We start from the raw sequence: 18121 nt of genomic DNA, 5'->3' as shown, positions 1-18121 counted from the left end.
ACAGATTATTATAGCTGGTCCTGGGTGCTGATCCCAGCGTGTTCCTGGTTAGCTGGGTATCCCTGGGGAAGTTGCCTTCTCCTTGAGTCTCACTGTCCTCATCTGTGTAGGGGGGTGGTAATCCCCACCTCCTAGAGGGATCCTGAAGATTAAATGTGATGAGTGGGTTCAGTAGCTGGAGCGGGGCCTGGCCCAGGCTTCCAGAGGCTGTGTGCCAGCACTGGGCACACCTCTGGGGATGCCATGGCAGCAAACAGACACTGCCCTTGGCTTAATGGGGCTTCTGGTCTGGAACAGGGACACAGATGGCAAGAGAGGCACAGTGTGAGAAGCGCTCTGCCGGTGCCTAATGGAGGGATCTGCCCTAGTTGGGGGTCACCAAAGGCTTTCTGACGATGTGAACTTGGTGTGGGGCTGGACAGCATTGTCCAGATGGAGGCAACAGCATTACGGGTGGTATTTTCATAGTTATTTATTTTTTTATAAATTTATTTATTTTATTTATTTATTTTATTTTTGGCTGTGTTGGGTCTTTGTTGTTGTGTGCGGGCTTTCTCTAGTTGCGGTGAGCAGGGGCTACTCTTCGTTGCTGTGCGCGGGCTTCTCATTGTGGTGGCTTCTCTTGTGGCAGAGCACGGGCTCTAGGCATGTGGGCTCAGTAGTTGTGGCACGCGGGCTCTAGAGCACAGGCTCAGTAGTTGTGGCGCACGGGCTTAGTTGCTCCGCAGCATGTGGGATCTTCCCAGCCCAGGGCTCGAACCTGTGACCCCTGCATTGGCAGCTTCTTAACCACTGCACCACCAGGGAAGTCCCTTCATAGTTATTAATAACAGACCTCTGGGAAGGCTGAGGTGAGGTGAGGTGAGAGGGCCTGGAGGGAGGAAATGGGTCACGGTGGCCACAGGCGGGTCAGGAGGCTGCGTTGGGGCCTCGGTGTCCAGTCTGGGTTCCTTCCCTTCAAAAAGTCTTTAGACCACAATAATTTGGAATAGGAACGGATCCTTGCCCAGAGGCCTTCTGGAGCAGATAGGAACATGGCTTTGTCAGCTGGTGCCACAGGCAAGTTCTTCACCCTCTGGAAACCTTCAATAAATGGGCCTCCTAATCCCCTCTGGGTGGGCGGTGGTGACGTTCAAGTGAGATGAGTGCACGGAAGCCCCAGCACAGTGCCACCTGCAGGAAGTGCTCCGTGCTAAGGGTGGATTCCTATTTCCCTCTGTTGATGTGGAAGTGGGAGCCCAGGTTTTGATCAGGAGTCCCTCTAGCCCAGGCTAGCTCCCTTGGGGAAATCCTTTCTTTAATTGTAAGGCAGATGAGGCCGACAAACCCTTTCCTAGAGATGATCAAGGACTGACCAGCATTGGGGGCCCAGAAGCAGTGGCTTTGGCGACAGCTGAGTGCTCACCTCTCCGGGTGCTTCCCCAGGTTAAATTAAACCCACCAGCTATGTCACAGAGAGGGGGTGAGCTCCCCCACGGGCGTCCTGAGTCCAGCCGCTACTCTCTGAATGGTGAGAACAACTTTCATTTATCGCCGGCCTCACTGTACCGGGTGCTTCTCACGCATTCCTGGAGAAAGGCACTATTATTCCCATTTTAGAGGTAAGGATCGGAACAACTCTCCCCTTACGCAAGGTCACCCAGCTAGTGAGTGGCAGACCCCAAAGCCTTACCTACTACCCCAAATTGGCTCCCATAGTGACACACTGTGGAGCGGGGGGCAAGTCCAGACCTTTCTGGGCCTCAGTATCACCATGTATGCCCTGAGGGGTGGGACCCGATATTCTTCAAGGCCCCTTCAGCTCCAGTGTCCTAGGGTCTGTGCATCTGGGAGGGCCCGTCCCCTGGGGAGTTCTGCCACCACACCTCCAGGCTGCTGTTGTCTTTACTGTGTAGAAAATGACCAGCTTACCCAGGCCCTCTCAGCTCCAGCCTCCCAGGCCTGCCATCTAGGGCTGACCCCTGACCCTGCTCCCTCTCTCGTAACCCCCAAGTAGGAGCAGGAATGGCCAGGACCCGTGGTTTCTGCACCACAAGTGGCCTGGGGCTGGCGTGGGGGCCAGTGGGGGCAGAGCCCTGTGGGAGATTCCAAAGTGGAAAAGAGTTTGATGGCTCCAGGGAACTGACCAAGGTCAGTGTGGCTGGAAGATATGGAGGTGCAGGAGACTGTGGGGGAGGGGAGGTTGGAGGGGTGAGTAGGAGCCAGATTGCAAAGGGCTTGTGGGCAGCAGTTAAAGAGCTTGAGGCAGAGAAAGGACTTGATCAGGTCTGTCTAGAATGACTGAGAAAATGCCAGCGACAGTTAACACAGTGTCAGGCACGTAGCATTCAAAGCCGTTCATTATGGTTTGATGCTTTTCATTATATCGATCATTAGGAATACCCAGATTCCACTCTTACCAGCTGTGAGAACTTGGGCCAGTCACTAACCCCTGGGACCTCATTTTTCGCACCAGTAATGCAGGAAGAAGGATAAGGAGCCTTCCTCCCAGGGATTTTATCAGGATCAGAGAGAGAGAATGGGGGGATTTCATCTCATCTCCGTTAATCCTGAAAACACTCAGCCCCCTGAGCCCAGCTATACAGCCAGTGCCCTTTATCTGTGTCACATGCATCCCTGCTTCCTAGTTTGGGGCAGAGTATGACTCAGACACTGGCTCCAGAAGCCCCCAGCCACAATACAGTCCCTTTCAAGCAGGACTTTACCTTCCCCAGATCCCTTCTCTGTCCTTGACCTCAGTCCTACAAGCAGCAGAACTCTTCCTCCCCCTCAGACTCTCCCCCAGCCTTGAAGCTCTGGCCAAGGGGCTCCCAGCCTTAAGAGCTCGTGGAGATTCCCAATAAGCCAGTGTGGTGTGGAGGGGAGTGTGCAGAACCTGAGAACATCACGTGCCTTCTCGGAGCCTCACTTTCCTCATCTGCAAAATGGGAATGGGAATACCTACTTTATTAGTCTCCTATTGCTCCTGTAACAAATTACCACAAATTTAGTGGCCAAATACAACACACAATAAATTCTCTTATAGTTCTGGATGTCAGAGTCCTAACACAGGTTGGCAGGGCTGCATTCCTTCTGGAGGCTCTAAGGGAGAATCCATTCCTTTGCCTTTTCTAGCTTCTGGAAGTTGCCTGCATTTCTTGGCTCCTGGCCCCATCCTCCATCTTAAGGCCGTCAGCACAGCATCTTCCAATTTCTCTCTCAGTGCTTCCGTCATCCTCACATTGCCTTTTCTCTCTCTGACCCTCCTGCCTCCTGCTTATAAGGACCTTTGTGATTGCACTGGGTCCACCCAGATAATGCAGGGTTATCTCCCCATCTCCAGATCCTTAACTAACATCGCATCTGCAAAGTTCCTTTTACCACGTAAGATAACAGATTCACCGTTCCAGGGATTAGGATGTGAGCATCTCAGGGGGTCGTGATTCAGCCTGTCACACACTCCTTGCAGGGTGGTTGTGAGGATTAAATGAGACAAGAAACGTGAAAGGCTCAAACAGTACCTGGGACGTGGCAGTCAGTCCCTCGGCACATTTTCTTTTTGTCCTCTCTCTGGGCTTTTGTCTCCCCATCCATAAAAAGAGGCCTATTCTAGCTCTAGCAGTTGGATCCCACCTTATCTAGAGCATGTCATATGGTCAGGCAGACCATGCCCTTAGCACGGAATTCATAGGAAGCAGCAGAATTGAGCCCAGGATGCCCCCAGCGGCCCCCTTCTCCTCCTCCCTCTTGGGGGTAGGCCTCCTGTTAGTTCCTGGCCAGCTGAGCATTTCCCATCATTCCCAGGGACGGCTGATGGGAAAGGCTGAGCTCACTGCTCCCTGGGGAGGGCGAGGGGTGGAGGGAGGAGAGGGAGAGGCTGGCGGCAGCTGCTTCAAGAGGCGAGAGGCGGGGAGAGGAGAGGCCAGGAGAGATTTACAGTGGGAGAGGTGGAGGTTATCAGCGCTCAGGATGAGTGGGAGAGGGTGAGGCCGGGCCTTTAAGCTGGGCCTTGGAGAATGGTCAGCTCTTCCTTGGCCTCCTCAGCCCAGCCCCGGCCATGCGGCTGTGTCCCTCTGTCCCTCCTGAGAGGCCCTGGGGTCTGGAGGAGTGTGTATGTGTGCTGGGGATGGGAGGAGGGTGTCACAGGCCAGCAGGGGCTGGAAGTGAGAGGTTTTGCTGCCAGAGAGGAATACCGTCCCGTCCGTGAGAAGAGAGTCGTCTCAGCCAGCATACATGGCCCGCCCAGAAATCAGTCACCATATGCCCTTTGGCCCATCATCTGCCTTCACTGTACCCCACTTTTCTTATTTGCGTGTGGGGGGGGAGGGAGGGGGGAGGTAATAACACCATTACCGGATTTGAGAGAATCAAGTGAGAGAGTGACTTTGCAGCGTATACTCTGCTATATAAGGATGTGTGAGTCCATGCTTATGCACGTCACTTTGATGTTCTCTCTTCTGCACCTTGACTACCTGGCAAACTTAATCGCCCTTCAAGTCCCAGCTCAGATGTCACCTGCTCTGTGTCACTTCCTCAGCAGCCCGTTGTCCATCTGGGAAGAATGGAGCTGCTCCCGCCCCCGAGTTATCCTCTTTATAACCCTCTCTCGGTGCCTTTGGCAGGATAGCGGTTGGTCTGTGCATCTGCCTCCCCAGCCATATGTGGGCAGTGCATTCACCTCAGACCCCTCTGCTTCTCAAGGTCCCAGTGGTTGTGGTAGAACAGAGGCAGGATGATAAAGGCCCCGGGGGAGCTGGCCTCCTGGCCTGAGCAAGGTCCCCACTTGGCAGTCCAGCCCTTAGAATCGAGCAGACCCCCATGATGGACTCAGTCAGATTCAGAGACCCCACTCAAAGCAGGTGGGCAGTCATCCCTGTGAAGGGTACAGGAACCCTTCACTTTCCGTGATGCAAATGCTCATGCCCGCTGCCCGGGACCTCCTGCGCGTAACCAGGACACCAAGGGGGACACGTTGGTAATGAGGTTTCCTGATGAGGGTGAAACCTGAGCCAGGGGACAGGGAGAGTGTTTCGGGAGAGGCTGTCTAGGCCCTGGAGAGTGTATCCCATAAGCTCATCCACCACCCTCCAGGGACCCCCAGGAGGCCCATATCCCAGTGCCTCAGGCCCGCTAGATACACAGAGACGGCCACGTAAACGTTGGGGGACTTGGCCTCCCGCTCCTCGCTGTGTGTTCTCACCTGTGATTATTGGTCTCCCGCATCTCTCCAGAGTCCTGTATAGCCCTGTTCATCCTGGCACTTCCGGTGCCTCTCAGTGCCCTAATCCTACCGTATATTGAACTTGGATTATGTTCCAGGCCTAGGCAGACATCAGCCCATTCATTCCCCTCCACAGCCTGGAGGTGGTCATATGATCCCACTGTCCAGGTGAGGGCAGGCGAGGTGAGCAGCCGTTCAGTGCCAGGGTAGAGCTCTGGACCCCGTTCCCAGTTGCTCTTTTCCGTTTCCTTCACCGTTTGCATGGTCTCCCTGAGGTTCGAGGAAAGATGGCCTGAGCGTCTAGGTTGCGGCAGGTGGAGCTGGTACTGAGTTGTCACTTCAGACGGTTTGGTAGCTAAGGCCCAGCGCTGTGCCTCCCGGCAGGTTTCTCACACCCCACCCCCGCCCCCAAATCCGTGTGAGGAGCAGGTGGAAGGTAGACTGCCAAGCCCCAGGCTGTGCTCTGGGGAGAGGTTCGGAGATGCCCTGGAATGCCCTTCCCTGCTGGCTCTCTCACTGACGCAGCTGCACTTGGCTGGCTTCACTGTGCTCACCTCATCTGCAAGCCTGTATGTTTTTGGAAGTAATGGAAATGCATTTCTTAAAAATGCTCGATAATTCAGCCTGGTCCTGATAACAGGCCTTGGTCTCTGCCCAGCACTCTGGCCTCCCAGGAACTCCTCATACCCATCACCTCCTCTCAGCGGCCCAGGCCTGTACGAGGTGACGTGACCCTCACGGAGAGCTGGTGAACCAGCTGAACCCTGTTCATTGGGGACCTGCCCAGGGCCACCCAGCGAGTCTGTTTCTTGTGGGGATGGTGGTGCCCGTTAGTATTTTCACCACTTACAGAGTTCTGACTGTGTGCCGGGGCCTCACTTAACACTCTAGAGGGCTGAAGTGCAGGCTGATGAAACAGCAGGGCTGCCTCACCCCAGCCCTTAACTCCTTTATGTTGCACCTTGTCTGAGCCGGAGCACGGTTCCTGCCCTGGAGCAGCTCCCATCCTGGGGGGCAAACCCCCGCTGGATTACGCCCGCCAAGGAGGTGTATGAGATAGGTACCCTCAGCCTGGGGGCTCAGTAAAGCCCCCGAGGGAATAATGCCTCTTTTTTCCCCTTCAGTTGTTCTCAAGATTAAACAGGAGGAGTAGGGCAAATACTTAGCATATGACAAATAAATGATAAATCTTAAAATAATTGTTATTATGGTTTTTGGGGTTTGTTTTCTAAAGTTTAATAAAACCACTCAAAGTTTCCGAAGAAAACTATGATTTTGAGATGACTGACAAGCACGTATTGTACGTTTGTAATATTCCTCTTTCAGAGAACCTTTTACATTGGAACTATACCACAGGATGTCCAATAATGAAAGTATTTGGTTTGGAACACACTTAGGGTAAATTGTATCTTTCAACAGTATCTCATTCTTTTAAAACCCAGAAGCGTTGTTACTATATTTTTACTTTCTAATTTATCAAGCATTTGGTTTGAACTGCTTACGTTTCTTATTTCTACTCTGTGACTTTGAGCAAGTTACTTAATTTCTCTGTGTTTCCTCATATATAGAGTGGCGATAATAAGAGTATCTACCTTACAGGGTTCTTGTGAGGATTAAATGAGTTAAATACACTGTTTAGAATAGTGCCTGACACTTAATAAACATCAGTTATAATAATAATAATTATTATTATTTCTTAATAAGAAAATACACCCAGATTTAGTTACCAAATCCGGTCAGGTTGCCTTTCAGTGACTGTGCATTCAGGTAACATTTACTGAGTGCTGCTCTTGGGTTTGGCTGGGTCTTGATCTCGGGACTCAGCTGCCCCCTGGCTCTGTCCAGGGGCCTGGGCTTCCTGCACGGTTTCTGCCTCGTGCGACTAGCCCCCAGGGCCCCGGGGGAGGCTGAGCTCATAAAAAGTGTCGGCAAAGCACTTTGTGGATCAATGCTAACTAATAGCAGCTCCCTGGAGCTGGCTCATATAGGGAAGACTATCGTGGAGGCAGCTTGAACCAGGCTCAGGGGCGGCCCCTGGGGAAGGCCAGTGATGTCCTCAAGGTGGGACCTGGGAAGGGCCCTGCCGTCCCTCCTCCCTGTTGCCTCCTGCCACTTTAACCAGCAGTGGGTGCTGACAAAGTCTGGAGATGGGCGGGGGGTGTTAGTGGCCACACGGGGAAGAGGTTTGCCCATTTAGTGACAGAGTCAGGAGCAGAGACCCATCTAGCCCACACACCTGGTCACTTCCAGGCCAGAGCTGGGTGCACGGCCTGTCCTGGGCATCCTCTTGTCAGGGATCTCCCAGTCATCCCCATTACTCTCTCTCAAGAGGTCAACATTCCTGGCTGAAATAGACAGCTGCTGGCCTTTGCCCAGACACATGCCTGTCTTAAGGATGGCAAAGCAGCTTCTGTTCAGTTGTGGGCATGAATGGGAAGTTGGCATGGGACCTTGTGCAAAGGAGGTTGTGGGCAAGACTTCCCCTAGTTCTGCCCCAGGGGGAAGTCCTTCGAGTCTCAGACGGAACTGAAGTCTGTTTCGGGAACTGCTGAGGAGGCAGCAGACAGGAGTTTGCCCTCTGGGAGCTCGTGGTCTGATGGAGGGGCCATGGTCCTGTTCTCCAGGAGAGAGATTCCGGTCTGCTGGTTGGGGGCAGGGAGGGGGGGTTTGGCTCCTGTTTCCTGGGACCTCCAATCCAATGGAGGGGACACAGCCCTCTTGTCCTCTAGTAGCTCCTTGTCTGAGGAAGGAAGCACGAACTTTGTCTGCAGCAGTCTCCTATCTGATGGAGGAGTCATGGCCACTTCCTTCAGAGAATTCTTATCTGATAGAGGAGATATGACCTCTGCCCTCAGGAAGGCCCCCTGTCTCCCTGTTTGATGGGGGAGGCTCATCTTCTCTCACTTAAGAAGCCCCATTTGATGGCCTCTGCCTTTGTTCCCTGCCTCCCTGGCCTGATTCATGGGGAGCTCTGGTCTACAGGCAATAGCCACAGAGAGCTGGGCAGAGTAAGGGCTAGGCTGCTGTGGGGCAGGGCAGAAGGGAAGAAGGGGGTGCTTTAGAGGGGCTCCTGTAGCGAGTAAGGGTGACAGGAAAGGCTTCCCAGTCGAGATGCCTTAATGGAACAGTCTGATGGAAGGAGGTGCCTGGCTGTGATGAGTACCCACTGGGGATCAGAGGTTGCTCCTCCAGGCTGGGAAGGGTAACTTGAGGGTCACTCGGGAGCCTGTCTCCACGCAGGCCAAACTGCTGGAGTGGAAAGGGCCCCTGGAGACGCTCACCTTCTGCCTGTCCGTGCACAGGCCGACTACTGCCAGCCCAGAGACCTCCGCCCTCCAAGGCCTGAGAAGCCCAGAGGAGGAGAGGAAACAGGACATGTATCAGGAACGCCTTTTCCTTTTGTTTGTAACTAACCCCCTGACTTGGGGCTGGGGAGAGCTGATTCTGCACGGCCTGCCCTGGCCTAACTGCTGCTGCCTGCAGTCCCCAGCACTGGGTCTTCCACGGCCTCCCTCCTTCCCACACAGTGCCCCGCCTTGCCTCAGCTACTGCTCCTGGGCTGGTCCCTTAATTTCACCGAGACTCAGGGCTCTCATCTGTAAAATGGGGTAAGACTTCCTATCTGCCTCATAAGGAAGTTTGTTTTTTCCTTTCTTTATAGGACTTACATAATTTATTCCTTTATCCATGAGATGTGCCTGGAGCATTTCCTGTGTGCTGACCTCTGGGGTGGGCAGGGGCAGAGAGTGTAGGCGAGGAACAGGTGCGGGCAGACAGGAAGTCGGTTTGGGACTTGTGTGAGGAGTCTGGGGACATCCGAGTACACATGTCCCAAGGCTAGTGGGTATGGGGTCAGAGAGGGTCTGGCTGGAGATGGGGGTTTGGCTTACCAGCATCTGGTGGCAGTTAAAGGGGCCAGGTGGGTGGGGTCACCAAGGGAACTGCTTGTCATGGGTCCTGGGAAGGGGTGGAGGCCAGGCCCTGGAGGCCACAGGCAACCGGGCTCTGCTCTGGAGCCTACAGACAGCTGGGCACAGGGCAGGGATGGGGGACCACTGAGTCAGGGCTCCGGTGGCTAAGAGGAACGGGCCTGGGATGGGGTCACAGGATGGTGCTCCTGGGGGGTGTCGAGACTTTGCTTTGGCAAGCGGGGTGTGGGGGTGTGTGGGACGGATGGTCTTTGGGTTGAGGAGACAGTAAGTTATGGCAGAGGTGCTGAGACATCAAAAGAAGGTGGTCAGGCAGATTGGCATTCTCTTTTTGTTTTGGCCACACCGTGTGGCATGCAGGATCTTAGTTCCCCAACCAGGGATTGAACCCGTGCCCCCTGCGGTGGAAGCGCGGAGTCTTAACCACTGGACTGCCAGGGAAGTCCCGGATTGGCCCTCTCTTATTCTCATGATTTCAGTTAGTCTTCTGCTGGCTAGAGGGCTGCTGTGGGAGCACGTGTGTTTACGTGGTGTGTGTATGGTGTACGTCGGGGGAGTTGTAGGTGAGATGTGTGTGGGGTGTGTGATGCAGGTGTGCGCATGGAGTGTGCTTAGTATTTGTGTGTGTGGTCTGTGTATGTGGTGTGTATAAGTGTAAGTGGTATATATGTGGTGTGAGATGTGAAGCATACGTGGTATGTGTGTGGTGCAAGGGTGCACGATGTGTGTGGTGTGGTATGTGGTGTGTTTTGTACATGTGTGGTGTGCCTGTAGGTACATGTGTAGGGCGTGTAGGGTATGTGTGGTGTGTGTTGTGTGTGTGTGGTGTTTGTGGGTATGTGTCTCTGTGTGTATGCATGGTATGTGTGTGTGTGTGTGTGTGTGTGTGTGTGTGTGTGAGGTGTGTAGAGTTTGTGACTGCGTACAGCAGGCTGGTGCTGAGCCATTTGCCTGGGCTGGAAACTTAGAAGCATCCACCAGGCTTCCGAATTTCCCTTCTCTATTTAGGGTCACATCCAATGGTCCACTGGTAACAGCTGGCTATCCAGAAAAAAAAGTGGGGGTGGGGTTTTAGTATTTGCCGATTTCTGTGGTGTAAATTCTTCCACCAAGGATTTCACCCTACTAATGTCATGTCATTGAACATGGAGTTGGGAAGAGATGCACAGTAGGGCACCATCTTTATAGAGAAATTTAGTAAAAAAATGGTAAGTGATAAGTTTTGAGTATTTATTCCCTTTATTTTTTTTTAATGAGTGTTGATAGTTTTTTTAAAATAAATTTATTTATTCATTTTATTTTTGACTGCATTGGGTCTTCGTTGCTGTGCACGGGCTTTCTCTAGTTGTGGCGAGCGGGGGCTACTCTTCATTGCGGTGCGCGGGCTTCTCATTGCGGTGGCTTCTCTTGTTGCAGAGTACGGGCTGTAGGCACACGGGCTTCAGTAGTTGTGGCGCAGGGCTCAGTAGTTGTGGCTCGTGAGCTCTGGAGCACAGCCTCAGTAGTTGCGGCGCATGGGCTTAGTTGCTCCGTGGCATGTGGGATCTTCCTGGACCAGGGCTCGAACCTGTGTCCCCTTCATTGGCAGGCGGATTCTTAACCGCTGTGCCACCAGGGAAGTCCCCCTCCCTTTGTTTTTAATATAATTTATTTAATTGTAATTTTGGATCAGGATTTCTCACCATCAGCACTGTTAACATTTGGGCTCGAGGTTTTTTGTTGGGAACAGGGAAGGGGCCGGCCTACACATTGTGCAGGCAGCACCCGTGACCTGCGCCCACTAGATGCCAGTAGCACCCCTCCCCCAAGTCGTGATCACCCAGATGTCTCTAAACATTGCCAAATGTCCCCCAGGGGGCTGAGACAGCCACTTCACCCCCAGTAGAGAGCCATTGGCAATGGCTGTGTTTAACAACTAGCTCACAACATTCCTACAAGTGTGACAATCGGCTCTATGAGCCTGTACAAGCCAGCTCCAGCCCATCATGGTCACTGTATCTAGCCAAATATAAGACGTGGGTTTTTCTCCCCAAAATTGTTTCTCAAGAAAGAGCCACTATCCTAGGCCATACCTTTCAATCTGGACAGAGGTCCTGACCACAGAGGGCTCTCAGCCCCTGACTGGCCCCCAGAGTGGTTGAAGCAAAGTTGGAGATGCACTGCCCTACTGATCTGTTCTGATATTTCATGAAATGTGACAATGGAGACAAAAGTAACACTTCTGAATCAATATCTTATTTTATTATGTGTTCTTCTGTATCCCTAAAAGTTTATATGTGCAAATTGGCAAGAACAAAAAAACCATAAACACACACACACACACACACACACACACACACACACACACACACACATACACACGCAAGTAGAACTTTAAATAAAGTCTTCCCACTGGGAAAACCATGGCTGCCGCGTCACACACCCGTGTTTTATCCTGGCGGCCAGGCGGCCCGCCTCTGAATCGTCTCTTGGCCCAAGTCCTATTTTTCCCCATCTTCAAGCTCAGGGTTTGGCCCTTGTTTATGCATTTATTCATTCATTTGAAATATTTACTAAGCACCCACTATATATCAAGGAAGATGACTGAAGGAAGACAGGGTTCCTGCTCTCTGGAGCTTGTCAGTATTTCACTCCACGCCATCCACTGGGGAGCAGAGATGTGCAGGCTCGTGTGGATGCTGAGGGGACATGGGGCAGAACAGAGGCGAGGAAGGGAGAAGTGCATGTGTGGGTGGCTATTGTGTGCCTGAAGCTGAGCTGGGCACATCATACATGGCATCATCCCACCCTCCTGCTGTGCTTCTGAGGGAGGGTTTTGTTTATTTGTGGAGTATCTCTCTCTCTCCCTGCTCCAGAGTGCAGGTGTCCTGGTGACAAGGCACAGGGGCCTGTATCTTCTGGAGGTAAGAACAGTGTCAGGCCCAGAGATGGGAAAAAAAGGAAGAAAAGCAAGGAGGGGAGTAGCAAAGATGGTTGGAGAGAGGGAAGGAGGAAGGGGTCAGGGCAAGGACACTTTAAGCTGAAGCAGTCAGGGAAGGCTTCTTGGATGAGGTGACATTGGGAAGGAAGGATGGGAGGGATTGCAGTGGGAGAACTGATAGAAAGGCTATTGCAGAAAGAGGGAATAACAGGGCATGTCCCTGGAGATTTCTGGAATGTGAGGGTCTAAACTAGGAAGAGAATATCATAAACTGCTGTTTTCTACCCAAGACTGAGAGAGAGACAGCTAAAAAAGCTTGTTTGTCTCCATTGGAGTTAATATAACCATCCCCTCCCACCTGAGGGACAGCTGGGCAAGAACTCTCCCCTGGGCGCTGGAGGGAAGGCAGAGTGTTGACTCAGGGAATGAGGATAATAGCAATAATAATTACAGTCCCAATGATGTCCGCTTCCCTTTATCATTCCCTACTAGGTACCAAGGCTTTATATATGCCTTCACCTATGGGGTAGATATCAACCCCACTTTCCAGATGATGGAAAGTATGCCTCAGAGAGGAAGCAAAACTCAAGGTCACACAGGACTCAGGCGGGGTCTGCGTGCTTCAGCGTCTGCACTGTTTCCTCTGCCAGCACCCTTCCCTTCCTGCCTCTCAACCCTCGAGAAGGCTGGAGAGCATTCAGGTGCAGTTTGTGGGCTCTTTGGGATCCAGCGGCCAGCCTGCTTGGTGAAATTATTAGCTTTCGATTTCAGATCTCCAGTTTCGTGGGTTACTAGAAAATGGGCCAGGCTCCTTTAAGAAATTCTCCCCTCTGTCCGTGGCCACCTGGTGGCTCACTCTGCACCCCCTGGAAATCTTCACATATATGGATCATGGCTAGAAAAGTGAATACATGAATGTGGACAAGAGGCTGGAGCAATTGCTGTCTGCCTAGACGCCTGTGAGAAGTCTGGAGCCCGGGAGCTTGACTTGGCCAGACCCCCATCCACCACCCCTCACCCCTCAGGCCTGTGCCCAAGGAAGCCATGCACGATTCTGAGCAGGGGTGTGACAGGAGCACCAGAAGCCTGGGGCTCTCCTCCCAGTCTGTGACTGGACACACCCCAGAGTCTCTCTGGGCCTTAGTTTCTTGGCCAGGTGCAAGATTCTTCTCTTCCATTGATTTCTCCGTCTGGGAAATAAAGCAGGCTACACTGTGATCCCTCATGCTCCCCAGATCTGTGAAACAGGGGTGACATCTCCTGTCTTCTTGCCTGCTCCCCCTGTCCTGGGCTGTCCTGAGAAGCAGGTGCACTCATGGTGGATAAACGGGCAGGCAATGTTCTGACACAGGGAGGGCTGTTCAGTTCTGGTAGACCAGACAAGCCTGCACACAAATTACTCTGCTACCAGGGAGGGTGTGATAAGGGCTCTAGAAACCTCCTTGCTGCCACAGCTACCTGCTCCTCACACCTCCCGGCTCCCTCATGGCTGTTCTCACACCCAGGAAAGTGGGTCAGAATGTAGGGCGGGTGTACCTGAGGGTGAATGCCCCCTTGCAGGTCCCTACCCTACCTAGATGAGCTATGACTGCTATCAGGCGCAGGGATGGGGGAAAGGTATGGGGTGACAGCATCTCTGTGTCCAAGGTACAGTCCTGGCCATTCTCCTTCCCCCTAAGTGCCTATGGCTCCCCGTTGCCTTCTGGATATGGTCTGAGGTCCTTAGTCTGGCATTCGAGACCCTTTATACCTACCCAGGGCCTGGGGCATGGAGGTGCTCCGTGACTATCAGGGAAGCGAGTGGACCCTTCTCTGGTCCGTCCTCCTCCCTGGTGCTCCTCCCAGGCACTTGGGACATACTGCAGATTGCCTACTGTCTCTCAAATGCACAGTGGACTCAGCTGTGAGGCCCCCACCTGCAGTGCTGTCACCTCTTCCGCACCTCTGTGTGTTCTTCAAGATCCCCCTCGTTGCTACTTCCTCCCTTGAAGCCTTTCCTGACCCCCTCAGACAGAACCACACAATCCTACCTATAAGGTAGGATTGTGAGTGGTGAAAAGTGTCATCCCTGCAGCCAGACTGCCTGGGTTCCAATATCAAGCTGCGCGCCTTACTAGCTGTGTGACCTTGGGCAAATGACTTAGACTCTCTGTGCCTCAGTTTCCTCATCTGCGAAAGTGGGATAGTCGTACCTCCTCATATGTTGTTGGAGGAACAAATGAGTTAACGTTGATGACACACTTAGAGTAGCAACTGGCACCTGATTTCTCTCCTGGATGAGTTTTCTGTTGTTGATTGAGGTTAACATCTGAAGGTCTCCCCACATTCACTGCATTCATAGCATTTTTATCTAACATGAATTTTCTGATGCTCGCAAAGGATTGAATTGTTGCCAGTGCTCTCTCAGTTCACTGGTAGTGAATCTACGTTCGTGGATAATCTCTACAAGATGAGTTTTCTGATACTGAGTAAGACATGTTTGGCTAAATGATTTCCCATAGGCAGCCCGTTCATGGGCTTCCTCTCCTGTATGAGTTTTCTGATGCTGGCTTTGAGACATTGATTAAGTTATTCACGGTCTCTGAAGCTCAGGTTTCCCCTTTGAAAAATGGGAATGTTTAGATGGCATAATATACTATCTTAATGTGTGTGAAGTTCTTAGCACAGCACCTGGATTACAGGGAAAGCTTAATGCACGGTGGCCGACGTGATTGGTGGGTTTATCTCACTTGACTATACCGTGGTTTTTTGTCAGCAGGGACATCTTAGTGCCTGCAGAGCCTGGCAGTGGTAGGAGTGTGTGAATGTTTACCGGGTAAGTGAATGATAAATGGGAGAGTCATTGGTCAAAGCTGAGCAGAGGCCCGTGGGGGTGTATCAGTTGTATACCTGGCTCAGCCTGATGGTGGCTGGGACCCTGCCCCTATGAAGTATTTTCTAAGCCCGGTGCCTATTGATCATGACAGCCGAAGAGAAGCATAGATAGAAGAAGAAATCCCTGGAGTCCACTCACCCAGAGCAAAGGACCATCCCCACCATCTTTTTAAACATCATCCATCCTCCCTATTGACTAATTCTCTCTTAGGGCATTCATTCAACAGCATTCCACCTGTTTTTATTTACTGAGCACCTACTGTGGCCCAGGCACCATGCTGTGCCCCAGGGATCCAGTGTCAAAAATACAAATAAGATCTCTACTCTCATATAAGTTATGAAAGAGAAGCAGAGGGTGAGTAAACAGACTTTTACAGAGTGTGGTAAATGTTGTGACGGAGACACACTGGGTGTGGGAGTTGGGGGGCGTCTAATCCAGACCTGGGGGGAGTCAGGGAAAGCTTCCTGGAGAAGGAGAGTGCTGAGCAGAAGACACAGCATGCAGTTCTGGCAGTTGACACAGCAGGCTTGGGGAAGGTTCTGAGGAATCACAGAGATGTGGACTCTGGCTTGTAAAATCGCAGAATCAGAGATTCTAGCATCAAAGGATCCAAATGACAGGAGCCATATTTTCTCTACTGTGCTTACAATATTTTTTTCACTAAGACTTGAGACATACCTTGTTAGGGAAGTCCTGGCATCTTTATGAAGTAATTTGTGCTCATTGTACAACATGGAAAAATATGGGATATAAAGAAATGAGTGGGTGGGTGGACAGAGTTTCCTTCAACCCCTGTTAACATTTAGGCACATTTCCTTTCCTTTCATTAATTTTTTGGGGTTGTTTTTAGTTTTAGTTTTTAAAATTGAGATATTTACATACCATAATGTTAGCAGTTTTAGTGTTTTTGAGTATTTTCACAAGGTTGTATAACCGTCACCACTATCTAATTCCAGAATATTTTCATCACCCCATTAGCAATCACTTCCCATTTCCCCCTCCCACCAGCCCCGGGCAACCACTGATCTTCTTTCTGTTTCTATGTAGTTGCCTATTCTGGACATTTCGTATAAGTGGAATCACACAATATATGGCTTTCTGTGTCTGGCTTCTTTCACTTAATACAATACTTTCGAGGTTCATCCATGTTGTAGCATGAATCAGTGCTTCATCCCTTTTTATGGTTGAATAATATTCCATTGGATGTATGTGCCACTTTAAAAAAAATAGATTCATCAATTGATGGACTTCTTTTTCACTTTTTGTGACTGTTATGAATAATGCCACTATGAACATTTATGTACAAGTATTTGCGTGGACATCGTTTTCAGTTCTCTTGGGTATCTACCTAGGAATGGAATTGCTGGGTCATATGTTAACTCTATGTTTGATGTTTAGAGGGACAGCCAGACTGTTTGCCAAAGCGACTGCACTGCTCTACATTCCCACCAGCAATGTACGAGGGTTCTTGTTTCTCCACACCCTTGATAACACTTGCTATTGTTCTTCTTTTTCTTTTCTTTTAAAATTTTATTTACTTATTTGTTTATTTTTGGCTGCGTGGGATCTTTGTTGCTGCGCGTGGGCTTTCTCTAGTTGTGGCAAATGGGGGCTACTGTTCGTTGCGGCGCGCGGGCTTCTCATTGCGGTGGCTTCTCTTGTTGTGGAGCACGGGCTCTAGGCATGTGGGCTTCAGTAGTTGTGGCTCGCAGGCTCTAGAGCACAGGCTCAGTAGTTGTGGCACACGGGCTTAGTTGCTCCGCGGCATGTGGGATCTTCCCGGACCAGGGATCAAACCCATGTCCCCTGCATTGGCAGGCAGATTTTTAACCACTGTGCCACCAGGGAAGTCCCTGTAGTAAGTTTTGAATTTGGGAAGTCTGAGTCCTCCAACTTTGTTCCTTTTTTTTTTTTCAAGATTGTTTTGGCTATTATATTTCCATATGAATTTTATGATCAGCCTGTCGATTAATGCAAAAAATCCAGCTGCGATTTTTGATAGGGGTTGCATTGAATTCATAGATCAGTTTGAGGAGTATTGCCATATTAACAACCTTGTCTTCTCCTTCTTTCTTTTGGGTATTTATTGAGTATAAAGTTGAGCTCATGCCAAAAATACTGTTTTGATTCCTGATTTATTCTGCTTAATATTCTATCATAGGCATTTCCCTGTGTTATGAAAGATGCAAGCATAATTTCAATGCTATGTAGTATTATTCCATTGTTTGGCTGTACTATACAAACTTATAAACTCTTGGTTGTTAGGTAATCTATCTAGGAAGGTACTTTGTTCTGGGTCCCTCACGATATAGGCCTCTCCCTATAGGCACAAAGGGGCATTGGGAGGACTGGTGGCACACAGAAAAGCGGCAGAATCGGAAAATAGGATCCAGCAGGCTGCACAGACACTGATACAGCATGTTTGTTTTAGGCATGTTCTCTAGAACAGTGGATTTTAAACAGTTAAAAATGTGCAGCGTGGTATTCATTTTACATTGCAACTCAGTTCATCTGAAACAAACGTTTTACTAAATAATATTTACTTTTCCTATTAGCCAGGAGAAGCTGGTCTGCTGCAGTTACAAATAACCCCCAAATCTCAGTGGCTCAAGAGCTTTTTTTCTCTCTCATGCTACATGTCTGTCATCTAGCAGGAGAGCCCTGGGATTTCGGTCTCTGAAGGCTTTCGCATCCAGATCATTGCTGGTTTCAGTGAGAGAGGAAAGAGGCTGTGGTAGGCAGAAGAATGGCCCCCCAACAATGTCTACGTCCTAATCCTTGGAACCTTTGAATATGTTATATCACATGGCAATCAGTTGATCTTAAAATAGGGAGCTACATGTATTCATAAGGGTCTTTAAAAGTGGAAGAGGGAGGCAGAAGAGGAGGTCAGAGCGATGCAATATGATAAGAACCCAACCTGCTGTTGCTGCTTTGAAGATGGAGGAAGAGGCCTTGAGACATGGAATGTGGGTGGAAAGGGCAAGGAAACAGATTTACCCCTAGAGCCTCTGGAAAGGAACGCAGCCCTGCTAACATCTTGATTTTAACCTAGTGAGGTACATTTTGAACTTCTGAACTACAGAACTCCAGATAATACATTTATGTTGTTTTAAGCCACTAAGTTTGTGACCCTTTGTTATAGCCTCCATAGAAGGCTAATATAAACAGCATGGGGAATCATGCACCAGCCCTTA

The 18121-nt window shown here is 50.6% G+C and overlaps 1 protein-coding gene across 1 annotated transcript in view; it reads left to right on the top strand.

The window, feature by feature from the left end:
• ARRB1 (arrestin beta 1) overlaps positions 1-18121 on the top strand; it is a 76042-nt gene that overhangs the window by 29105 nt on the left and 28816 nt on the right. The window lies entirely within an intron of this gene.

The sequence above is a fragment of the Aethalodelphis obliquidens genome, unplaced genomic scaffold (genome assembly GCF_003676395.1).
Source record: "Aethalodelphis obliquidens isolate GAN/ISIS:26980383/991018 unplaced genomic scaffold, ASM367639v1 scaffold50, whole genome shotgun sequence".
Lineage (NCBI taxonomy): Eukaryota > Metazoa > Chordata > Mammalia > Artiodactyla > Delphinidae > Aethalodelphis > Aethalodelphis obliquidens.
This window is presented reverse-complemented; position numbering and strand designations above follow the sequence as displayed.